This window comes from Nomascus leucogenys, chromosome 8 (assembly GCF_006542625.1).
Source record: "Nomascus leucogenys isolate Asia chromosome 8, Asia_NLE_v1, whole genome shotgun sequence".
Taxonomy (NCBI): domain Eukaryota; kingdom Metazoa; phylum Chordata; class Mammalia; order Primates; family Hylobatidae; genus Nomascus; species Nomascus leucogenys.
This window is the reverse complement of record NC_044388.1, coordinates 88,347,383-88,367,199: the sequence shown is the minus strand read 5'-3', so window position 1 is coordinate 88,367,199 and position 19,817 is coordinate 88,347,383.

Genomic DNA, 19,817 nt, shown 5'->3' with positions numbered 1-19,817 from the left:
GCCACTGTGCCCGGCCCATAATGTTTTCTTACTATCCTCTTAATGTTGTCGGATCTGTAGTAATTTTCATCTTTTCAGTGCCAATATTCATAATTGATATTTTCTTTTTTTCCTGATTGGTCTAGCTTTCAGTATTGTTGGTCTATTTGAGAAAGCAGTTTTCGGTTTTATTCATTTCCTGTGTTGATTGACTCTTAAATTTCATCGGTTTTACTCTTTATTTCCTTCTTTCTATTTACATTTACTTTAATTTGCTTTTCTTGACTCGATATCTTTCTTTTAGACAGGGTCTTGCTCTGTTGCCCAGGCTGGAGTGCAGTGGTGGTGGATCGTGGGCTCAAGTGATCCTCCCACCTCAGCTCCCAGGTAGCTGGGACTACAGGCATGTACCATTGTGCCTCGCAAATTTTTTTTCTTTTTCTTTTTTTTTTTTTTGGACATGGGGTCTCACTCTGTTGCCCAGGCTGGAGTGCAGTGATGCAGTCTCAGCTCACTGCAGCCTCTGCCTCCTGGGTTTAAGCAGTCCTCCCACCGTGCCCAGCTCATGTTTTAAAAACATTTTTTGTAGAGATGGGGTTTTGTCATGTTACCCAGGCTGGTCTCGAACTCCTGGGTTCAAGTGATACTCCTTCCTTGGTCTCCCAAGGTGCTGGGATTACAGGCATGAGCCACTGTTCCTGGCCTTTTTCTTTACTTTTTTTTTGAGATGGTGTCTCACTTTGTTGCCCAGCCTGGGGTGCAGCAGCATGATCTCAGCTCACTGCAGCCTCTGCCTCCCAGGTTCAAGCGATTTTCCTGCCTCAGCCTCCCGAGTGGCTGGGATTACAGGTGCACACCACCATGCCCAGCTAATTTTTGTATTTTTAGTAAAGACGGGATTTTGCCATGTTGGCCAGGCCAGTCTCGACCTCCTGACCTTAGCATTAAATGATTAATTAACTCACTGACCTCAAGTGATCCACCCACCTCGGCCTCTCAAAGTCTTGGGATTACAGGCGTGAGCCACTGTGCCTAGCCTGATACCTTCTTTTTAAGCAGCTTAAAACAACATTTATTTGTTAGTATTAAGATTTGTTATCTGCCAGTGTCTGTGTGTCAGGAATCTGGGCATGTCTTACTTGGGTTTTCTGGTTCTAGAACTTTTACAAGGTGTTGATGGGTGCTGCAGTCATCTTCCAGGGAAGAATCCATGTTCAGGCTCACTTGTGTGGTTGTTGGCAGGAGTCATCTCCTGGGCCTTTGAGCTAAAGGCCTTACTGGAAGCCACACTCAATTTCTTGCCATGTGTTTCTCTCCTTAGGGCAACTTGCTTCTTATAAATATGTAAAAAGAGAGTGAAAGAGTATGAGGTAAAAGTCTTTTGAAACCTAATTTCAGAAGTGGCATCCCATCATTTTTGCTGTATTCTGTTCAGTAGAAGCAAGTCTCTAGGTGCAACCTATACTTTAGAAGAGAGAATTACACTTGGACATGAATTCTAGGAGATGGGGATCATTTGGCACCACCTTAGAAGTCTGCCTACCATGCCACAAGAGAGACTGGATGATCCAGGTGTAATGCATATGCTTAACTTTACTAGATAGTTCCAGAGTACTGTCTATTAATGTAGAGTTACCATTGTTACAATGTATTGGCAACACTTGCTATTTTGACTAGAGATCTTTTTGAATGTAATCATTTAATGCTATAAACTTCCCTCTAAGCACGGCTTTAGCGCTATCTCAAAATTTTACCCTGTTTTCATTTTTATTCAGAGAAAATTAAATTCCAAGAAAGTAGAAGGAAGGAAATAATGAGTAACCTAGACCAAATGTACAAATTCCTTGAAAGACAAGGAACTGTTAGATGACCACAACTGACATGAGTTGGAAAGTGTTCCCTTCTGTTTGAAATAATTTGTGTAAGATTGGTATTATTTCTTTTAAAACTCTTTGATAGAATTCATCAGTGTAGCTATTTGTGAGTGTATTTTCTTTGTTGGAAGGTTTTAAATTATGAATTAAGTTTTTGAAACCATGTTATTCACATGTTCTATTTCTTTCTTTTTTAAAATAGTTTTTTATTTTTATTTTTTGAGACAGGATTTCACTCTGTCACCCAGGCTGAAGCAGTGGCGCTATCATAGCTCACTACAGCCTTGAACTGGGCTCAAGTGATCCTCCTCCTCAGCCTCCTGAGTACAACTTTTCTATTTCTTTAACTGCATCCCACAACTTTTGATATGGGTGGGCTTTAATTTTCACTTAGTTCAAAATATTTTCTGTTCTTCCTTGGGACTTTTGGCCCATGATTTTTTATAAATGTGTTTAATTTATAAATATTTTGGTTTTCCAGATATCTTTTTGTTATTGATTTTTTTTTTAAAGCTTACTGCTTTGATCGGACAAGATGCTTTGTATCATTTAGGTCCCTTTATGTATCCAGAGGTTTGTTTTATATTAAACATGGTTTGTCTTTATGAATGTTCTGTGTACACTTGAATGTGTAGTCTAATTTTGTTGAGTGTAGTGCCTTTTAAATGTCAGTGGGGGCCGGGCGTGGTGGCTCATGCCTGTAATCCCAGCACTTTGGGAGGCCGAGGCGGGCGGATCACGAGGTCAGGAGATTGAGACCGTCCTGGCTAACATGGTGAAACACCGTCTCTACTAAAAATACAAAAAATTAGCCGGGCATGGCGGCACGCGCTTGTAGTCCCAGCTACTCGGGAGGCTGAGGCAGGAGAATGGTGTGAACCCAGGAGGCGGAGCTTGCAGTGAGCCGAGATCGCGCCACTGCACTCCAGCCTGGGTGAGGGAGCAAGACTCGTCTCAAAAAAAAAAGAAAAAAAAAAGTCAGTGGGACAGACTGGTTGAAATTCAGGTTTTCTGTATCTTTACTGATTTTTTTTATTCTGTTAATTAAAGAGGAGAAATATTGAAATTTCTATCTGCAATTGTAGATTTGTGTATTTCTTTTTGTAGTTCTGTGAGGTGTTTCTTTTTTGTTTTGTTTTGTTTCGTTTGAGACAGGGTCTGGCTCTCTAGCCCAGGCTCTTCTAGGCTTAAGGGATCCTCCTGCCTCCGCCTCCTGAGTGGCTGGGACTGAAGGTACACACCACCGTGTCTGGCTAATTTTTAAATTTTTGTAGAGAGGAGTCTTTGTTTTGTTGTGCAGGCTGATCTCAAACTTCTGGGCTCAAGCAAACCTCCCACTTTGACCTCCCAAAGTGCTGGGATTACAGGCATGAGCTACTGCACCTAGCTGTTCTGTCAGTTTTTGCTTTATGTGTTTTGAAGCTCAGTTACTAGATGTATTCACATTTAGGAGTGTTATATCTTGATGAGTTGACCTTTTGTCTCCTTGCGAAATATATATTTTTATCTCTAGTAATAGTTCCTATCCTGAAGTGTACTTTGTCTAATGTTAATGTAGCCGTTCCAGCTTTCTTATGATTGGTATTTGTGTGGTATACATTTGTCCCTCTATATCCTTGGGAGATTGGTCTAGTACTTCCCAAGGACCCCAAAATCTGTGGATGCTGAGGCTGAAGTCTTTTATATAAAATAGAGCAGTATTTGCATATAATATAGCACATCCTGCTGTATACTTTAAATCACTTCTAGATTACTTAGAATGGCTAATACAGTGCTTAAACATAACCTCATTTGCGTGGATTCATTTAAGGTAGTATTTGGCACATGACAAATTGAACTTTTGCTTTTTGTATCTTTGTGGAACTTTTTTTTCCCAGATGTTTTCCATCATCATTTGGTTCATCCATGGATGAACTCATCGGTAGGGAGAGCTTACTGTATTTTTTTACTATTCCTTTTCCTTTTCTTTTAATCTGTCTGTGTTTAAGATAGGTTAAAGAACAGTTGAGCCAAAGACAACAAATGGCAAGATGGTGGACTTAAATCCACTTAAAAGGATTAGCTTCCAAAAGACTCGGGCTTCACTTTCTCTTTACTCACTCTGATAAAAGCGAGCTGCCATGTTGTAAGTTATCTTATGGACAGGCGCATGTACAAACTGAATCCTGCCAGCAACCACTTGAGTAAGTGTGGAAGTGGATCCTTCATTTGTTCTGTTAAGCCTTGAGATGATTCTGGTCTGTGATAGACTCTTCAGAGGACCTAGCTAAGCCATGTCCAGGTTTCTGACGTCCACAAATTAAGTTACAAAATATTTGTTTTTTCCAGCTGCTAAATTTTGGAGTAATTAGTTATCCAGGCATGGATAAACAATACAGCTGCCTACTCACAATGGTGAATAAATATCGAAGAAATGAATATAAAAATAACTTACTAGGCTGGGTGTAGTGGCACACACCTGTAGTCCCAGTGCTTTGGTAGGTTAAGGTGGGAGGATTATTCGAGCCCATGAGAGGAGGTTACATCACTGCAGTCCAGACTGGGTGACAGAGTGAGACCCTGTCTCTTAAAAGAAAAAAAGTCTTACTAATGTCAGAGTAAGATTATGTAAGTGCAAGTACTCTTTTGTTGTAAATTACTATGAGTATGACTTTCTTATATGATCATGTTATTTTTATCTGATAGCCTACCATAGTGTGTAGAAACCACATATGTACTTTGATTTTGCTTTTCCTTTTTTTTTTCTTTGAGACAGTGTCTCGCTGTCACCCAGTCTGGAATGCAGTGGCACAATTTCAGCTTACTGCAGCCTTGACCTCCTGAGCTCAAGCAGTCTTGCCACTTCAGCCTCCTGAATAGCTGGGAATACAGGCATACACCACCATACCTGGCTAATTTTTGTATATTTTGTAGAGACAGGGTTTCGCCATGTTGCTTGGGCTGGTCTCCCTCTCCTGGACTCAAGCGATCTGCCCACCTTGGCCTCCCAAAGTTCTGGGATTACATGCATGAGCCAATGTGACAACCTGCTTTTTCTTTTTAACAGTTTATTTTTTCTTAGTGTGCTAATGTGGTGAATTTCATTGATTTATTATTTTTTTAAAAAACTATTTTAATGTAAAATTACAGAAAGATTATAAGAAGAGTACAAAGAACTCCCATATCCTTTACCCAGTTCATATTTGCAGCATTTTTCATTTTTTTATCATTTCCCCCAATTGTCTTACCATTTCCCCTTCCGTATATAGTCTTTCTATAGGTGTAAATGCACATGCACACATCCTTTTTTTAAAAAAAAAAACAAAACAAGGTCTCTTTCATTCGGTGGTATGAACACAGATCACAGCAGCCTTGATCTCCTGGGCTCAAGTGATCCTCTTGTCTCAATCCTTGAATAGCTGGGGACCACAGGCATGCACCACCATGCCCAGTGAATTGTTGTTGTTGTTGTTTTGTAGATATAGGATCTCACTATGTTGCCCAGCCTGGTCTCGAACTCGTGGCCTTAAGTGATCCTCCTGTCTTAGCTTCGCCACTTTTTTTTGTATCTTTGTATCTGGGGCTACAGACGTGCCCCACCACACTCAGCTAATTTTTTTTTTTTTTTTTCTAAGACGGAGTCTCGCTCTGTCGCCCAGGCTGGAGTGCAGTGGCGCAATCTCGGCTCACTGCAAGCTCTGCCTCCCAGGTTCACGCCATTCTCCTGCCTCAGCCTCCTGAGTAGCTGAGACTACAGGCGCCCGCCACCACTCCTGGCTAAATTTTTTTTGTGCTTTTTAGTAGAGCCGGGGTTTCACCGTGTTAGCCGGGATGGTCTCAATCTCCTGACCTTGTGATCCGCCCGCCTCGGCCTCTCAAAGTGCCGGGATTACAGGCGTGAGCCACCGCGCCCGGCCGTTTTTTTTGTATCTTAATCACTTGGTTAAGGTGATTTTCTGCCAGGCTTTTCCATTGTAAAGTTAGGAGTTTTCTTTTCGTAATCAATAATTTGTTGGAAGATGCTTTGAGACTGTAGTTTATTTTTTAAACCCTAAATATTTCTGAGTGCGTTACCTATAAACAAAGAATTTCCCATAGATTACTGTGATACATTTATCAAAATCAGGAAATTAATCTGAAATAGGTCCGCAGTCTTTTTGTTTCATTACATGGACTCTTTTTTTCTTTTTAAAATAAAGATGTGGGATTTCGCTATGTTGCCCAGGCTGAAGTGCAGTGGCTACTCACAGGCACGATCATAGAGCACTGCAGCCTCCAACGTTCTGGGCTCTGATGATCCTCTTGCCTCAGCCTCCCATGTAGCTAGGACTACAGGCATGAGCCACCACAGCCTGCTAATTAAAAAAACTTTTTTTTTTTTTTTTTTTTTCAGAGACAGGGTTTTGCTCTTGTCCAGGCTGGTCTCAGACTCCTGGCCTTAAGCTATCCTTCTGCCTCAGCCTCCCAAGTTGCTGGGATTACAGGCCTGAGACACTGCACCTGGCTAGCAAATCTGTTTCAGAGTACAGTTGTCCCTCAGTATCTGTGGGGGGCCAAAATCCATGCATACCCAAGTTCTCCAGTTGGCTCCGTATAGGTGAAGTCTGCCTGCATGTATAAAAAGTCAACCTTCATGTAACTGGATTTTGCATCCTGGGAATACTGTATTTTTGATCCACATTTGGACTCGGGCAGTTCAAACTCATGTTGTTCAGGGTCAACTGTATTTCCATATAACTTAACAGACTTCCTTCTGAATACTTTGTCATCTCTAGGTTATTTATAATAAGATTTAAATGCTATGTAAATAGTTGTTGTATTGCTTAGGGAATAATGACAAAAAAAGTCTGTACATGTTTATACAGATGCAGTTTTTTTCCAAATATTTTCAGTCTGTGATTGTTTGAATCCACAGATGTGGAACCCATGGATACGGTGGGCTGATCGTATATTAAAAAAAAAAAAAAACAAAAAAAACATTTTCCACCATAACTGCAACTGCCCTGGCCCTTAATCCGGATTATCATCACAGCTTCCTAACCAGAGTCCTTCCCTCTTTGTCTTGTTAACGGCTGTTATTAACACAGCAGCCAGAGTGATCCTTTAAAAAAGCAAACTGATCTTTTCACTCCTGTTCAAAACTCTCTTTCCCTCATTTCGCTCAGAGTAAGATTCTTTAGAATGGCCGTTAAGGCCCTGCATGCTATGACACACCTTCTCTCTAATCTCTTTACTTCTCCCCTTGCTCATTCTCTTTCAGCCATAATTGCCTCCTTACTGTTTTTCCAGAACATGCAAGGCATTTTGTTTCCTTTACCTACAACATTCTTCCCTCAGATATCTACATGCTTACTCCTTACCACTTGTAAGACTTTGTTTAAATGCCTTTTTCTCTTAAGTCATACCTTGCTGTCCTATTTGAAATTGAAATTCTTTTCACCTCTGGCACTCCTGATGCTTTTTCTCCTACTTTCTAAGAAGCACTTACGACTTTAAGACATAATACATAATTTACTTACTTTGATTATTATGTTTCTTTGTGCAAGATTGTAAGCTCCATTAAGGTAAGGGCAGGGATTTTCGTTTGTTCCCTAATCTTGCCCAGTGGTTAAAGGCCTGGCACGTAGCTGGTGGCTCAGTAAATATTTATCGAATTTGTTGAATGAATGAATATTATTGTTAACATATTTATACATACTGAATTCAATATGTATGGGCTATACCTATATGGTAAGAACTGAATAAATATTCAAATGAATGGCCTTTTGATTGGATGTCATGAATTAGAAGGCTTTTTAGAGGAATTACTTGCAGACATTGAAGAAAGTATTCAATGTGCTGTCTTCAAAAAAAGTGTTGATATTTTGTTGTTAAGATGTCCATATAAAATGAAGGCAGTCAGAATCATTTTACTGAAACTCTGTCCAAACAGTAGTTTTTAAACACTGCCACAGCTGCTCATAGAAAAAATTTCCTCTACCATTATCTTTTTTATTCCCACTGCCCTAGAATCTCAACAGTGGCAGCCTTGGAATGAAAATGTCACAAATGAACAATTTGGTAACTATTCTTTAGAGAATGTTTAGGGATAATCACACTCAGTAGATGAAAGGTGTTGATAGGGCCACAGTGTATGTGAGAGTATGATCTCATTCAAATGGGTCAGTCAGTAGAGTTACCAATAACAAATGTCTTTAGGTTTAGATGTGTTTATAGTTACAGGAGGCTATGGAAGGGTGAATGTTAAAAGGCTAAATGTTTAAAACAAAACAAAACCCTTGGAGTTTCATGTGGTGACACACAATGAATGCAAACCCCCTATTGAATGTTCTGTTTATTCCTTTATCTCTATAGTTACTACTCAATTTTTGTTGTTGTTGTTGTTGAGACGGAGTCTTGCACTGTCACCCAGGCTGGAATGCAGTGGCACAATCTCGGCTCATTGCAGCCTCCACCTCTCTGGTTCAAGCAATTCCCCTGCCTCAGCTACTCGAGTAGCTGGGATTACAGGTGTCTACCACCACGCCCAGCTAATTTTTTTGTATTTTTAATAGAGATGGGGTTTCACCATGTTGGCCAGACTGGTCTCAAACTCCTGACCTCAGGCAATCCGCCTGCCTTGGCCTCCCAAAAGTGCTGGGATTACAGGAGTGAGCCACCACACCCGGCCTGTTACTTATTTTTTTAAGAAAAAAAGTTTTGAACATCGATTATACATGAAACATTGTAGTAGGTTCTGTAGAGGAGTATATAAAGGTAAGTAATCAGGAGACCATAATCAATACGTGCATATACTATAGTGAGACTCCATATAAATATCACTTTTATTTCTGTTTTTGGAAAAACTTAGAGCAGAACCAATATGAGTTTTCTGTCCTGGGAAGTGTTCACATGGGGTCACTAGACTATCTGTTAGAAAAAGGCAGGACTTGGGTATTTCAGTATTTAAGATGCTATTAATTAAAAAAAAAAAAGGCCTAGGATTCTGGAAAATTATGAAGTAGTTTTTTGATAGCCTCTTTTGTATAGTCATGTAGTATCTTGATAGATTAAAACAAATATTTTTTCTTGAATTTCATATGCATTTTAGATATGAAGTTTAACCATGAATTAATGGTTTATTTTCAGAATCATCTGTACATGTTACTTCAATGTCTTTAATGCTAAATAAAACCAATTCCTATCAAATTTGATGATGAGACACTTGTTTGTGCTGTTTAATTACAGTATTTCTTTGCTTTGTTTGCCCCGTGAATTATGCATCAGCAGGCAAGAGCTTCAGTAATTGATACTTGAGCCAGTAAAGCTGATTCGTGTGCTGACTTAGCCAGAGAGCTGACAAGTCCACAGAGCAACTGCTGGACTTATGTAAATTTGCTGTGTGTTTCTAAGGAGACTGTCCTTAGAAACACACAGAGTTGTTTGCAGCCAGCACCTGCCCTGCCACTCCCCCATGTCTTCACATTTGGCTTGTTAAGGCCTTTTTTTGTATACATTAATTTGTTTACCCGTGGTACAGTCTTTTTTCGTTTAGTCGTCTGCATACACTTGTCCAAGTTTTCCTTCCTTTTAAAAATGTCTTCATTCTGCTTGATTATCTTCCATTCTTCCCTTAAACTGTAATCTGTTATCATAGCAGTCAAACCTTAACGGAAAATTGCTTTTGAGACACTTAGGATATAAATATTAAGTATAATTTTGAGAAATCCTTTTCATTTCGTATTGAAGCAGTCGGTAATTAAATGCAGTGATATGTGTTCAGGAGAAAGAATTTATGTCTAGGAAAGAAAAGTTTGTTTTTTTTTTTTAAATAAAAGGAGTAAGTTTAACGTTGGCCAGGTGCAGTGGCTCAAGCCTATAATTCCAACACTTTGGGAATCCTAGGCCAGAAGATCACTTGAGCCCAGGAGTTTGAGACCAGCCTGGGCAACAAAGGGAGACCACATCCCTACAAAAAATAAAAAAAAATTAGCTGGGCATGGTGGTGCATGCCTCTAGTCCTAGCTACTCAGGAGACCAAGGCAGGAGGATGGCTTGAGCCCTGATTATGCCACTGTACTCCATCCTGGGTGATGGAGCAATACCCTGTCTCAAAAAAAAAGGGAATGTTTAAAGCAGGGCTTTCCTGGGCCACATTGGAAGAAGAATTGTCTTATGCCACACACAAAATACACTAACGATAGCTGATGAGCTAACAACAACAACAAAAAAACACCAAAATATCCTAATGTCTTAAGAAAGTTTATGAATTTGTGTTGGGCGGCACTCAAAGCCATCCTGTGCCGCATGTGGCCCATGGGCTGCATGTTGGACAAGGTTGGTTTAAAGTAATAATACAGAACTAATAACTCTTTTTCTCACCTTTTACAGTGTTTTACAAAGTAATGTGACTCGGGATTTAGGCTTTATAATATCAAAAAAGCCTTTGTTTTCCATAATTTGAAAGTGAGTTCTTGGGAAAAAAATTGGCTAGAAAATTGTGGTTATCAGAATTATTTTTTATGACTAATTTTCAAATATAAGTTTCTTTTGTTCTGTCTTTTGTTTGTCATATTCTGAAATTATTAGGGGGAGAAAGTTACCAGCTTTTAAAAGTGTCATAATTACTTGAGAAACGTCTTGTTTATTTTATATGAAGAATGATAAAACATTTCCCGAAATGAAACTTTATGATCTTATTTATCTTTTTTATTTTTTATTTTGGGACAGGGTCTCCCTTTGTCACCCAGGCCAGAGTACGGTGGCATGATCTTAGCTCACTGAACCTCGACCTCCTGGCTCAATCAATCCTCCCACCTCAGCCCCCCAAGTAGCTGGGATTACAGGTGCGTGGTACTATGCCCGGCTAATTTTTTGTGTTTTTGGTAGAGATGGGATCTCATTCTGTTGCCCAGGCTGGTCTCGAACTCCTGAGCTCAAGTGATCCCCCCACCTTGGCCTCCCAAAGTGCTGGGATTACAGGCATGAGCCACCACACCTGGCAAATATCTTATATTTTAGTTGTTCTTGATGTGTAATAAGACAATAAAAATAGCTATTCCAACACTTCAGTTGATACTAGGGTCCCCTTTACTTATGTGTTATTTTAGGCATGTTTTATTCTTTTCAAAAAGCTCTTCCTATTATCATTGAAGTAGAATTGAAGTAGAATTATCAAATGTAATTGTTTATTTTGAAGACTTTGCAACTTTCACCATATCCTTATAAATAGAGTTTATATTCTGAATGTGACAGTTAAGATGTTGCATTCATTTAAAAAATACAAATTTGGCCAGCACTTTGGGGAGGCCAAGGTGGGTGGATCACCTGAGGTCAGGAGTTCGAGACCAGCCTGACCAACATGGCAAAACCCCGTCTCTACTAAAAATATAAAAATTAGCCAGGCATGGTGGTGTGTGCCTGTAATCCCAGCTACTCGGGAGGCTGAGGCAGGAGAATCGCTTGAACCCAGGAAGCAGAGATTGCAGTGAACCCAGTAGCGCCACTGCACTCCATCCTGGGTGACAGAACAAGATTCTGTCTCAAAAAAAAAAAAAAAAAAATTATACAAATTTAAATTAATTTTCTGGTTTTTCTATACTTGAGTATTTGATCGTATTTTCAGACTACTGTTTTTCTTTACAGATGGAAGTCCAATGGTAATTCAAAGGTTAAGAATAGTTTTGTTTTTTTTTTTTTGCCCAGGCACAGTGTAAGTTTAGGCTTCTAATCGCAGCACTTTGGAAGGTCGAGGTGGGCAAATAGCTTGAGCCCAGGAGACCAGCTTGGGCAACATGGTGAAACCCAGTCTCTACAAAAAAAATACAAAAATTAGCTGGGCATGGTGGTGTGCATCTGTGGTCCCTGCTACTCAGGAGGCTGAGGTGGAAGGATCGCTTGAGCCTGGGAGATTGAGGCTGCAGTGAGCTGTGATCATGCCACTGCACTTCAGCCTGGGCGATAGAGTGAGACCTTGTCTCAAAAAAAAAAAAAGTTTAAAAAATATTAAGCAAATTAATAAATTTGTTATGTTTATTTAACCATGTGAAGAATTAAGCCAACTGTGATGTTATGAGACAAGGTCCACGCAAGACTGCCCTTACATCTCACACCAATTGCAAGTGTAGGGGATTCCCGAAGCTACCCACAGGTTCAATAATTTGCTAGAAAGACTCACAGAAGTCACTGAAACCTTTTTTTTTTTTTTTTTTTTTTTTTTTTTTTTTGAGACGGAGTCTCACTCTGTGGCCCAGGCTGGAGTTCAGTGGTGTGGTCTCGGCTCACTGCAAGCTCCGCCTCCTGGGATCACGCCATTCTCCTGCCTCAGCCTTCCGAGTAGCTGGAACTACGGGCACCCGCCACCACGGCTGGCTAATTTTTTGTATTTTTAGTAGAGACGGCGTTTCACCGTGTTAGCCAGGGTGGTCTCTATTTCCTGACCTCGTTATCAGCTCCCAAAGTGCTGAGATTACAGGCGTGAGCCACCGTGCCCAGCCAAAAGCTCTTATACTCACAGCATGGTTTGCTACAGGGAAAGGACACAGATTAAAATCAAGCCTAGGGAAGAAATGCCTAAGGCAGGGTCCTGGGAAGTACTGTTGTCCCACCTCCATGGACACATTACTTCCCAGCATCAGTGTGTGGCAGTAGGCAAGGAGTATTATCAACCAGGGAAACTCACTGGAGCCTTGGTGTTTACAGTTTTTGTTGGAACCCTATTATGTAGGCATAAATAATTTATTGTTCACGAGGCTGATTTCAGTCTAGTTTTCAGCCCCTTCAGGTGTGACTCAAAGCTCCTACCCTAAATCACATTGTCGATCTTTCTGGCATGGCTATTCCTTACCCTATGACTGTCTGGTGACCCAAGGCCACTAGGCGGAAAAAAAAAAAGTCCTCTCAGGCATGATATTTCAAGGACTTAGATATTACCTCTAAGAAGGAAAGGGCAAAAGCCACACCTTTCTTTGGACAAAGTAAGTTTTTTACTACACAAACTGTGGGCCATATTAAAATGAGGCAGTCATTTGCTAATTTTAACAGTATTTGAAAGACTCCTGTAAAAATGCTTCTTAGTCATCTGTAGTGCAGTAGTAACTTGAAGTTACCCTACATTTTGCTGTAGGAATTTGAGATTTCTTGTAGTTCTATCTTTTCCTCAAAAAAGAAAAGTTGTCTCTTTCACTTCTGAATATTTATCCTGAAAAAATGCTATATTAAAGACAAAACACTATAATTTAAAATAGGGGAATAGTTAAGGATGTTATTATAGAATTTTAATAATCTACTAAAAATAATTGTGATGCAGCCTGGGCAAAATAGCAAGAGTCTACAAAAAAATAAAAAATAAGTGATCAATCAGTAGATTAAAGTATAATAAAAAAATTTTTTCTGTGTACAAAAATTAAAAAATCATCCAGGCAAAGTGATGCATGCCTCTAGTCCTAGCTCCATGGGAGGCCAAGGTGCGAGGATTGCTTGACCTGGAAGGTTGAGGCTGCAGTGAGCTATGATCATCCCACTGCAGTCCAGCCTGAGTGACAGAATGAGACTCTGTCTCACAAAAATAAATAAATGAATAGTGACAGACTAACAACATGGAGAAAGCTTATCAGTTAAAAGGATAATAGAGCAGAGCATAGATTCATATTATAACTTCGTAAAATACATATTAAGATGAATGACTTATGAAAATGAAATATGATCCAGCTATTTCATATTTATAGATTTATTCTGAGATAACTGGATTAGTAAGCAAAGATGCTTAAATAAGGTGATTACAGTGAAAAATTTTGCTTTTTTTTTTCTAAACAAATCTCATCACAGTGTTTGCAGGAAAAATTCAAATGCATAGGCAGATACATGCTTTATTTTTTTTCTGAAAGATTAACCATAAATGAGACTTTAATAAATGTCCCGTACAATTCTGTACAGTTGGACTCTGGTACTAAAAATGGATACATTTTTTTTTTTCCTCCCAAGACAGAGTCTGACTCTGTTGCCCAGGCTGGAGTGCAGTGGTGTAATCTCGGCTCACTGCAACCTCCGCCTCCTGGGTTCAAGTGATTCTCGTGCCTCAGCCTCCCGAGTAGCTGAGATTACAGGCATGCACCACCATACCTGGCTAATTTTTGTATTCTTAGTAGAGACAGGGTTTCACTGTGTTGGCCAGGCTGGTCTTGAACTCCCGACCTTAGGTGATCTGCCTGCCTTGGCCTCCCAAAGTGCTGGGATTACACACGTGAGCCACTGTGCCCAGCCTGTAGTATTGATTGATTGATTGAGATGGAGTCTCGCTCTGTCGCCCAGGCTGGAGTGTAATGGTGCGATCTTGGCTCACTGCAACCTCTGCCTCCCAGATTCAAGCGATTTTCCTGCCTCAGCCTCCTGACTAGCTGGGACTACAGGTGTACACCACCACACCTGGCTAATTTTTGTATTTTTAGTAGAGACGGGGTTTCACCATATTGGTCAGGCTGGTCTTGAACTCCTGACCTCATGATCTGCCCGCCTCAGCCTCCCAAAGTGCTGGGATTACAGGCTTGAGCCACTGTGCCCAGCCTGTAGTATTTATTTTTAAGCTGCCCATGCGATTGTATTGAGTAGCCAAGGCAGAGGGCTGTTAATCTTGTACCTGATACTCTGCTATAGGCTCTGGAAGAATATAATCTAGTATAAGGCACAAATAATAGACCTCAAGGTATCTGAGAACTAACTTTGTGTACATATTTAACAAAATTATGTTACTTATAATTATGCATACAGGAAGAATATATCATGTGAACTGAACTAACAGTCTAGAACCATACACATTTTAATGTTGAAAGATGATAAAAATTAGGTTGAACCTTTTCACTTGGGATAGAAAAATTCTCAAGGATGTGGTGCCATTTTATCTGTGACTAGTAGATAGGATTGGATATGTAGCAAAGGGATAGTGCTTGAAGCAGGATAATATCATAAAAAGATGCAGAGTATGATTTATTTGGAGAAAATTACATGACAGGGGAGTGTTACTGTGAGGAAGAGATCCAGATTAGAAAGATTGTTTCATTGCCATCACAGGATGTTTAGGCTTGATTCAGTAACCAACGGAATAATTTCACATTAATGGTTGATTGGAAATTTATTTGATAGGAAACTAGGTAACAGTTTATTGAATGAGAAAGAAATAGAAAAAAAACATGAGTAACTTACTTTTCTCCCCAAATTGAAACTGAAATGGCATGTGTGCATTAAGAAGAATATAGTCAGGCCGGGTGTGGTGGCTCACGCCTGTAGTCCCAGCAGTTTAGAAGGCCGAGGTTGGCAGATCACTTGAGGTCAGGAGTTCGAGACCAGCCTGACCAACAGGGTGAAACCCCGTCTCTACTAAAAATGCAAAAATTAGCTGGGCGTTATGGGCAGACACCTGTAATCCCAGCTGCTCAGGAGGCTGAGACACAAGAATCATTGGAACCTGGGAGGCGGAGGTTGCAGTGAGCTAAGATCGTGTCACTGTACTCCAGCCTGGGCGACAGAGCAAGACCTTGTCTTAAAAAAAAAAAAAAAAAAAAAAAGAAGATGAATATAGTCAGCTTTTGGGATTCTTAGCCCTTGTCTGGGGCCTGTGTTAACAATTTAACACCTCTAGGTGCCTTTCTGGTAATCTCAAGTGTCTCTAAGAAAGTGCTTTCCTGTACATTTCTTCTTTCCAGTTTTTTTATGTCAAAAATATAAAAAGAGTTGGTTCCTCACAGCAGGTAACTTGTTTGGATGGCAGAAAGGTGTTTGTGCTTTTGACTTCTCAAATGTTTGACTTTCAAGATACTGTCTTATTCCTTTTTTCTCGTCAATTTTCCCTTTAACTCTTTTGGTAGATTTCTTATTTGCCTTTCCCTTGAGCTGTTGTATCCCTTTATAGTTTTGTTTTAGAGAGGATATTAGGTCAATTTCTTTTTTTTTCATTTTACAAAAAGCTACTTGCCGTCAATTGAAATTTGTGTAGTTTCTGGTATATGTTATCTGCCTTTTGTAATGTTTCTTTTCTTTTTGTTCTGCTTATCTTTGAAGGGATGCCTTCTGGACCACTGTTGTACAGAAGCACAGTGTTGAGGATGATCTGTAATAGCGGGCTGTGGCAGGGTTGAACACAGGTGTTAGTGATGACTGTTAGTGAAGAGAGCAAGACTCAAGCCAGTAGGAATCCTTTGGCTCAGAATGAAGTACCTGTTGTCCTATATTTTATTTTTTAGTTTTAATTTTATTAAACTTTTCAAACAATTAGAGATGCATGGCAAGTTGTAAAGATACTACAGAAAGGTCCTGTGTGCCCCTCACTTAAGTTTCCTCCAGTGGTTACATCTTATATAATTATAGTACACCATCAAAACAGGAGCATTGGTATTGGCACAGTGCCTGTATATAGTTCTGTTTGATCTTATTGCATATGTAGATTCACGTAACTACCATCACAGTTAAGATATAGAACTAATCCATCACCACAAAGATCTCCTTATGGTACCATGTATAATCATACCTACCACCTCCACCTAACCATCTCTATCTCCTGGCAACCACTAATCTGTTTTCCATCTCTATAATTTTTGTCATTTTGAGAATACTGTAGGTGAAATCATAGAGCATATTATCTTTTGAGGTTGCTAAGTGTATGTTTAGTTTTTTTTTTTTTTTTTTTTTTTTTTTTTTTCAGAAAACACCAAACTACTTTCCAGAGTGTCTGTACCATTTTACATTGCTATCAGCAATGTATGAGAGATCTATTTTTTCCACATGCTGGTCTGCATTTGATACTGTAACTTTTTATTTTAGGTGTTCTGATAGTTAAGTGGTAGTATCATGGTCTTAATTTTTCCTTGAAGTGGCTTTTGATTTGCATTTCCTTAATGACTAATTAGGTTGAGCATCTTTTCATGTACTTACTGGCCTTCTTTGGAGAAATACCTTTTCAAATCCAATGGGTTGTCTTTTTTTATTATTGATCTTGAGGGATCTTAGGTGTTCTAGGCACCCATTTCTTGTGAGATACGTGATTTGCAAATACTTTCTTCCATTCTCCGTGTTGTCTTTTTATTCTCTTGATGGTGTTCTTTGAAATACAAAAGTTTTTATATTTGAGAAAGTTCAGTTCAGTTTATTTATTTATTGCCATTTGTGCTTTTGGTTTTGATAATCCATTTTTTTGTTTTTATTTTTATTTGCTTAGAGATGGGGCCTCCCTGTGTTGCCCACGTTGGTCTTGAACTCTTGACCTCAAGTGATCCTCCCTCCTTGGCCTCCCAAAGTGCTGGTAATACAGGTGTGAGCCACTGTGCCCAGCTTTTTGTACCCCATATAAATGCAACAATATAGCGTTGTATTCTTTGTGACTGACTTTTTTTTTCTTTGAGACAGAGTCTCGCTTTGTTGCCCAGGCTGGAGCGCAGTGGCGTGATCTCGGCTCGCTGCAATCTCTGCCTCCCGGGTTCATGCCATTCTCGTGCCTCAGCCTCCTGAGGAGCTGGGACTACAGGCGCCCGCCACCACGCCGGGCTAATTTTTTTGTGTTTTCAGTAGAGACGGGGTTTCACCGTGTTAGCCAGGATGGTCTCGATCTCCTGACCTCGTGATCTGCCCGCCTTGGCCTCCCAAAATGCTGGGATTACAGGTGTGAGCCACCGCGCCTGGCCGTGACTGACGTTTTAGGTTTGTGAGATTTATCTATGTTACGTGGAGCCGTAGTTCATTCTCATTGTTGTATAGTCATTGCATGCATTTACAAACATTTTCTCAGTTATTCTACAGTTGATGGCATTTAGTTGTTTCCAGTTTGACGAGTACAAATAATGCTGCTGAAGACAGTCTTATATGTCTAGGTGCACACAAGCAGGCAATATCTTGGGGTTTATGCATCGGAGTAGACTATATAAGGATCCTAGGATATTCATATATTTGACTTTAATAGATTGGATCAGACAGTTTTCCAAGTGGTACCAGTTTACACTCCCACTAAATTATACTTAACTCCCATGTAAGAGTTTTTGTCACCCCACATTATTACTAACATGATATTGTCAATCTTTTTAATTTTACAGTATTTCATTGTGGTTTTAACTTGCATTTCCCTGATGACCAATGAGGATGCGGTCAAATATCTTATGTTTGACTGGATATGGTATCAGTCATTTATAAGTTGTTTAAGAAGACATTTATTTCTTGTTCACTTACCGTGGTGGTAGCTGTTATGGAGCTACACTTGTTCTTCTGAGAATCAGGCTGAAAGAGTACCTCCTATTTGAGACATGCTCTTATTTCAGAGGGAAAGAGAAAAACCTGGCAGAAATGACTGATATTTTTGAAGTTACTGTTTGGCTTAAGTATAGGTCATGTCCATTCATGTTCCATTGGCCAAAGGATATTACAAAACTGTGTTCATTGTCAATGGGGGGAGGGAGTTATACTCCTCCCACTGGAGGCATTGCAAGTCACATGGCCATGGATGGGGAGGAATAATTCTTGTTCAGGAAAAGGTGAGGGTACAAATACTCTGGAACAGTGACATAGTCCACCACTTTGTGAGATGACTGTTCAAGTCTCTTGTCATTTTTCTGTTATCTTGGCTTTTTCTTACTGATTTCTAGTGTTTTGTTTTTCCTTTTTTCTTTTTCTTAGTACGTGCTGGATATAAACCCTTTGTTGGTTTTATGTATCGCAGATACCTTCTTATTCCATGACTTGTCTGTTTATTCTCCTAATGATGTCTTTTGTTAAATAAAATTGTTAATTTTAATGTTATCTAGCTTATCAGTATTTTTGCTTTATACTTGTGCTTTTCGTTATTCTTGAAAAAATATGTTTCTGCAAATCTCGAAAGAGCTAAAGTGACCACCTTCAAGTGGTTTCTAACATTATATTAACTTGATTTATAGGTAGAAACATATTGATGCTAACTCATATGTGTGGAAGACATATCTGTTAGTAATACATTTAACCAAATTCCTCATATATAAAAACCATGTTGAGTATGTTTTAATTTATACTACTAATACATTTAAAGCTGCAAAAATGTGTCTTTATCTGCAGGTAGCCAGCAAACCACAAAGTCTGTTAATTATCATATGTAGCCTGATAATATCTACATCTCAGATTTTATTAGGAAGACCTGTGCTTTAAGTGAGGCCTTAATCTTAATTTTTCTGGGAGTTGACATTTTCAGTTTTCTTTTATCCTGCTTACTTAATTCCTTCTTCTTGTTCCCAGATGTCTCTATAAACTTCCGATGAAGATCCAAAGGGAGTAATTTCTGGATGTTTAATGCAAGACTTGTTTAAATAATTGTATTTCTATTATGTAGACATATTGGTGGTTTGTCTTTCTTCAGCAAAGGCTGAAGTTGTTCCCTATAGAAGTGGCACCTACACTTAAACATTAAATATGTGCTGTAGCACTATTGCTATTCTGATACTTGTAGGATTGTTTGGGGATTAATTTTTATTACCCAATGGATCAAAACACTTGTTCTTAAAAATTGGCCAAGCTAAACCAATAGTAATATTTAAAATAGGTTGGTTTTAACTTTGTACATAGTATTTATTGTCCTTCCTAAAAGTAGTCTTTTAAATGTTGGTGATAGATCTTACGTTACAATGAAAAGACTTCTCTGACTTACTTTTTAGTGTTGCCAGTTCAGATTTGGAAGTTGATCAAAACTCTTACCTGAAAAAAAGAGTAAATTACTTAAACAATTGTTTAAGAAATAGTCTGCTTTAAAGGTGATTTTAAGGATTAATGGATAAAAAGTTACTGATTATAAAGAATTTGGCTAATATGGAAATGAACTATATTTTCTACTTAAAAAAATACATTGGTATTGAAAAGTCAGGATTCTTAGGGAGGACTATACAAACTATTTGCATATAAATATATACTACAAAAACAATGTCATAATCAACCCCCTAAATATGGTTTGGCACTTTCAGATGTTGTTTTGGAAACCTGTGTTTGGTTAGAAAGAATTTCAAGATTATG